Consider the following 5,709-nt stretch of genomic DNA (forward strand, 5'->3'; position numbering starts at 1 on the left):
GATCATCTCACTCCATCACATCCCTCTCTCTTATAAACACTGTGATCATCTCAGTCCATCACATCCCTCTCTCTTATAAACACTGTGATCGTCTCAGTCCATCACATCCCTCTCTCTTATAAACACTGTGATCATCTCAGTCCATCACATCTCTCTCTCTTATAAACACTGTGATCGTCTCAGTCCATCACATCCCTCTCTCTTATAAACACTGTGATCATCTCAGTCCATCACATCCCTCTCTCTTATAAACACTGTGATCATCTCAGTCCATCACATCTCTCTCTCTTATAAACACTGTGATCATCTCAGTCCATCACGTCTCTCTCTCTTATAAACACTGTGATCATCTCAGTCCATCACATCCCTCTCTCTTATAAACACTGTGATCGTCTCAGTCCATCACATCCCTCTCTCTTATAAACACTGTGATCATCTCAGTCCATCACATCCCTCTCTCTTATAAACACTGTGATCATCTCAGTCCATCACATCCCTCTCTCTTATAAACACTGTGATCATCTCAGTCCATCACAGCTCTCTCTTATAAACACTGTGATCATCTCAGTCCATCACATCCCTCTCTCTTATAAACACTGTGATCATCTCAGTCCATCACATCCCTCTCTTATAAACACTGTGATCATCTCAGTCCATCACGTCCCTCTCTCTTATAAACACTGTGATCATCTCAGTCCATCACATCCCTCTCTCTTATAAACACTGTGATCATCTCAGTCCATCACATCTCTCTCTCTTATAAACACTGTGATCGTCTCAGTCCATCACATCCCTCTCTCTTATAAACACTGTGATTGTCTCAGTCCATCACATCCCTCTCTCTTATAAACACTGTGATCGTCTCAGTCCATCACATCCCTCTCTCTTATAAACACTGTGATCATCTCAGTCCATCACATCCCTCTCTCTTATAAACACTGTGATCATCTCAGTCCATCACATCCCTCTCTCTTATAAACACTGTGATCATCTCAGTCCATCACATCTCTCTCTCTTATAAACACTGTGATCATCTCAGTCCATCACATCCCTCTCTCTTATAAACACTGTGATCATCTCAGTCCATCACATCCCTCTCTCTTATAAACACTGTGATCGTCTCAGTCCATCACATCCCTCTCTCTTATAAACACTGTGATCATCTCAGTCCATCACATCTCTCTCTCTTATAAACACTGTGATCATCTCAGTCCATCACATCCCTCTCTCTTATAAACACTGTGATCATCTCAGTCCATCACATCCCTCTCTCTTATAAACACTGTGATCATCTCAGTCCATCACATCCCTCTCTCTTATAAACACTGTGATCATCTCAGTCCATCACATCCCTCTCTCTTATAAACACTGTGATCATCTCAGTCCATCACATCCCTCTCTCTTATAAACACTGTGATCATCTCAGTCCATCACATCCCTCTCTCTTATAAACACTGTGATCATCTCAGTCCATCACATCCCTCTCTCTTATAAACACTGTGATCAGTCCATCACCCGTTCTCCCCTACAAATCCCCCAAAAACAGTACTTAAGTATTGTAACGAAGTACAATTACTCGAGTACTTTACACCCCCGAGCTCTTCTCTCCATTGGCTGGTCTTCACTGATGCCTCTTCTCTGACGAGAAGCTAACTTTGATCTTTTCACAGCAAAACAGATTTAAAACACATGTCTCCCACAGTGCACTCTGTTGCTGTGTGTGAGACGTCTTGTCTGTCCAATAAGTATTCAGGAGCAGCATAACTGCAGCGTGGAGCCGCGCCACGCCCTGTTACCCTGTCACCAGGGTCGGGTAGCGCTCACTTTGGACCGATACCGGTACCGGGACCCAACGGTACCTTTTTTCTGTATTTTAGTCTAAAAGAATTTAATATACCTACCACTAATGTGTCCAAACTTCAAATGATTTATTATCATTATTATTTATTTAGAACAATTTGTTAATATATATATATAATATATAATATTGCAGCGAGCGTTGTCTGCATCTAGCTTTGTAAAGTGTAACAACACTGGCGACAGTTCTCGGCTCGCCGTCACCCCGACTGCTTTGTTGTTGTTGTTGTTGTTGTTGTTGTTGTTGTTGTTGTTGTTGTTGTTGTTGTTGTTGTTGTTGTGGAACCAAGTCAAATCCTAGGTAAGCGTGTGCTGTGCGTGTGAACGTTGACGTTGTCATACATCCCAGTTTCAGCCTCTAGTTTCTAGCTCCTAGTCTAGTGTGTGACGATACAGAAGGTTAACCCTTTACTATCACACAACCGACGGCGATGCTCCATCATTAGCATCATTAGCTCCGCGGTCGGTTGTGTGATAGTAAAGGGCTAACCTTCTGTCGTGTGGCAGTGAAAGGGTTAAAGTCGACCTAGTTTCTGGGTTTGGCAGCCGAGGTGTTTGTTGTTGTTTTGACTCTTCGATCACAGCAGTAACATGTATGAATAGCAGTAACATGTATGAATAGCAGTAACATGTATGAATAGCAGTAACATGTATGAATAGCAGTAACATGTATGAATAGCAGTAACATGTATGAATAGCAGTAACATGTATGAATAGCAGTAACATGTATGAATAGCAGTAACATGTATGAATAGCAGTAACCATGTATGAATAGCAGTAACATGTATGAATAGCAGTAACATGTATGAATAGCAGTAACATGTATGAATAGCAGTAACATGTATGAATAGCAGTAACATGTATGAATAGCAGTAACATGTATGAATAGCAGTAACATGTATGAATAGCAGCAACATGTATGAATAGCAGCAACATGTATGAATAGCAGTAACATGTATGAATAGCAGCAACATGTATGAATAGCAGTAACATGTATGAATAGCAGCAACATGTATGAATACATGGTTCTGACAGTAAACCAGCTACACAACAGTAGCCTACATGGTTCTGACAGTAAAACAGCTACACAACAGTAGCCTACATGGTTCTGACAGTAAACCAGCTACACAACAGTAGCCTACATGGTTCTGACAGTAAATCAGCTACACAACAGTAGCCTACATGGTTCTGACAGTAAAACAGCTACACAACAGTAGCCTACGTGGTTCTGACAGTAAACCAGCTACACAACAGTAGCCTACATGGTTCTGACAGTAAAACAGCTACACAACAGTAGCCTACATGGTTCTGACAGTAAAAACAGCTACACAACAGTAGCCTACATGGTTCTGACAGTAAACCAGCTACACAACAGTAGCCTACATGGTTATGACAGTAAAACAGCTACACAACAGTAGCCTACATGGTTCTGACAGTAAAACAGCTACACAACAGTAGCCTACATGGTTCTGACAGTAAAACAGCTACACAACAGTCAGGCATGTTCCTCTTCTGACAGAATCCTAAACAGTCTCTTTCAAAAGCACAGCATGCCGACATGTCAAGCCTATGTCAAGTGTCACACACACACACCACCACACTCACACGCACGCACACACACACACACACACACACGCACACACACAACCACACACACACACGCACACGCACACGCACACGCACACACACACTCACCCTCTTCTCTATCTCTTGACTTGAGTTCCCTCAGCTCCTGTCATGCAGCGTGGCCAACAATGGAAGTCCGTTCAAAAGAAGAGGTTTCCCCGTATTAGTTAGAATCCATTTAGAGTTCATTCTGGACATGAACAGTGTTGCTGTGGATAAAGACTGAAGCTGACTGTGGGAGAGAGGGGAGGTACTGGGAGAGAGGGGGGAGGTACTGGGAGAGAGGGGGCGTACTGGGAGAGAGGGGAGGTACTGGGAGAGAGAGGGGAGGTACTGGGAGAGAGAGGAGGTACTGGGAGAGAGAGGAGGTACTGGGAGAGAGGGGAGGTACTGGGAGAGAGGGGAGGTACTGGGAGAGAGGGGGGAGGTACTGGGAGAGAGGGGGCGTACTGGGAGAGAGGGGAGGTACTGGGAGAGAGGGGAGGTACTGGGAGAGAGGGGAGGTACTGGGAGAGAGGGGAGGTACTGGGAGAGAGAGGAGGTACTGGGAGAGAGGGGGGAGGTACTGGGAGAGAGGGGAGGTACTGGGAGAGAGAGGAGGTACTGGGAGAGAGGGGAGGTACTGGGAGAGAGGGGAGGTACTGGGAGAGAGGGGAGGTACTGGGAGAGAGGGGAGGTACTGGGAGAGAGGGGAGGTACTGGGAGAGAGAGGAGGTACTGGGAGAGAGGGGAGGTACTGGGAGAGAGGGGAGGTACTGGGAGAGAGGGGAGGTACTGGGAGAGAGGGGAGGTACTGGGAGAGGGGGGAGGTACTGGGAGAGAGAGGGGAGGTACTGGGAGAGAGAGGAGGTACTGGGAGAGGGGGGAGGTACTGGGAGAGAGGGGAGGTACTGGGAGAGAGGGGAGGTACTGGGAGAGAGGGGAGGTACTGGGAGAGAGGGGAGGTACTGGGAGAGGGGGGAGGTACTGGGAGAGAGGGGAGGTACTGGGAGAGAGGGGAGGTACTGGGAGAGGGGGGAGGTACTGGGAGAGAGGGGAGGTACTGGGAGAGGGGAGGTACTGGGAGAGAGGGGAGGTACTGGGAGAGAGGGGAGGTACTGGGAGAGAGGGGAGGTACTGGGAGAGAGGGGAGGTACTGGGAGAGAGGGGAGGTACTGGGAGAGGGGAGGTACTGGGAGAGAGGGGAGGTACTGGGAGAGAGAGGGGAGGTACTGGGAGAGAGGGGAGGTACTGGGAGAGAGGGGAGGTACTGGGAGAGAGGAGGTACTGGGAGAGGGGAGGTACTGGGAGAGAGGGGAGGTACTGGGAGAGAGGGGAGGTACTGGGAGAGAGATGAGGTACTGGGAGAGGGGAGGTACTGGGAGAGGGGAGGTACTGGGAGAGAGGGGGGAGGTACTGGGAGAGGGGAGGTACTGGGAGAGAGAGGAGGTACTGGGAGAGGGGAGGTACTGGGAGAGAGGGGGGAGGTACTGGGAGAGGGGAGGTACTGGGAGAGAGGGGAGGTACTGGGAGAGAGGGGAGGTACTGGGAGAGAGGAGGTACTGGGAGAGAGGGGAGGTACTGGGAGAGAGAGGGGAGGTACTGGGAGAGAGGGAGGTACAGGGAGAGAGGGGAGGTACTGGGAGAGAGGGGAGGTACTGGGAGAGAGGGGAGGTACTGGGAGAGAGAGGAGGTACTGGGAGAGAGGGGAGGTACTGGGAGAGAGGGGAGGTACTGGGAGAGAGGAGGTACTGGGAGAGGGGAGGTACTGGGAGAGAGAGGGGAGGTACTGGGAGAGAGGGGAGGTACTGGGAGAGAGGGGAGGTACTGGGAGAGAGGGGAGGTACTGGGAGAGAGAGGAGGTACTGGGAGAGAGAGGAGGTACTGGGAGAGAGAGGAGGTACTGGGAGAGAGGAGGTACTGCGAGAGAGGGGAGGTACTGGGAGAGAGAGGAGGTACTGGGAGAGAGAGGAGGTACTGGGAGAGAGAGGAGGTACTGGGAGAGAGGGGAGGTACTGGGAGAGAGGGGAGGTACTGGGAGAGAGGGGAGGTACTGGGAGAGAGAGGAGGTACTGGGAGAGGGGAGGTACTGGGAGAGAGGGGAGGTACTGGGAGAGAGGGGAGGTACTGGGAGAGAGGGGAGGTACTGGGAGAGAGGAGGTACTGGGAGAGAGGGGAGGTACTGGGAGAGAGGGGAGGTACTGGGAGAGAGAGGAGGTACTGGGAGAGAGGAGGTACTGCGAGAGA

General features: G+C 49.3%; 1 protein-coding gene across 3 annotated transcripts in view; it reads right to left on the bottom strand.

Moving 5' to 3' along the window:
- Positions 1-3,687, bottom strand: part of LOC311243818 (stonustoxin subunit alpha-like) — a 59,553-nt gene extending 55,866 nt beyond the window's left edge. For all 3 annotated transcript variants that reach the window (XM_084333182.1, XM_084333183.1, XM_084333181.1), the window contains exon 1: positions 3,553-3,687. The gene's annotated coding sequence lies outside the window, so the exon portion shown is untranslated. The remainder of the gene's footprint in view (positions 1-3,552) is intronic.
- Positions 3,688-5,709: the final 2,022 nt, after the last annotated feature.

This window comes from Notolepis coatsorum, assembly GCF_963971535.1.
Source record: "Notolepis coatsorum genome assembly, chromosome: 1".
Taxonomy (NCBI): domain Eukaryota; kingdom Metazoa; phylum Chordata; class Actinopteri; order Aulopiformes; family Paralepididae; genus Notolepis; species Notolepis coatsorum.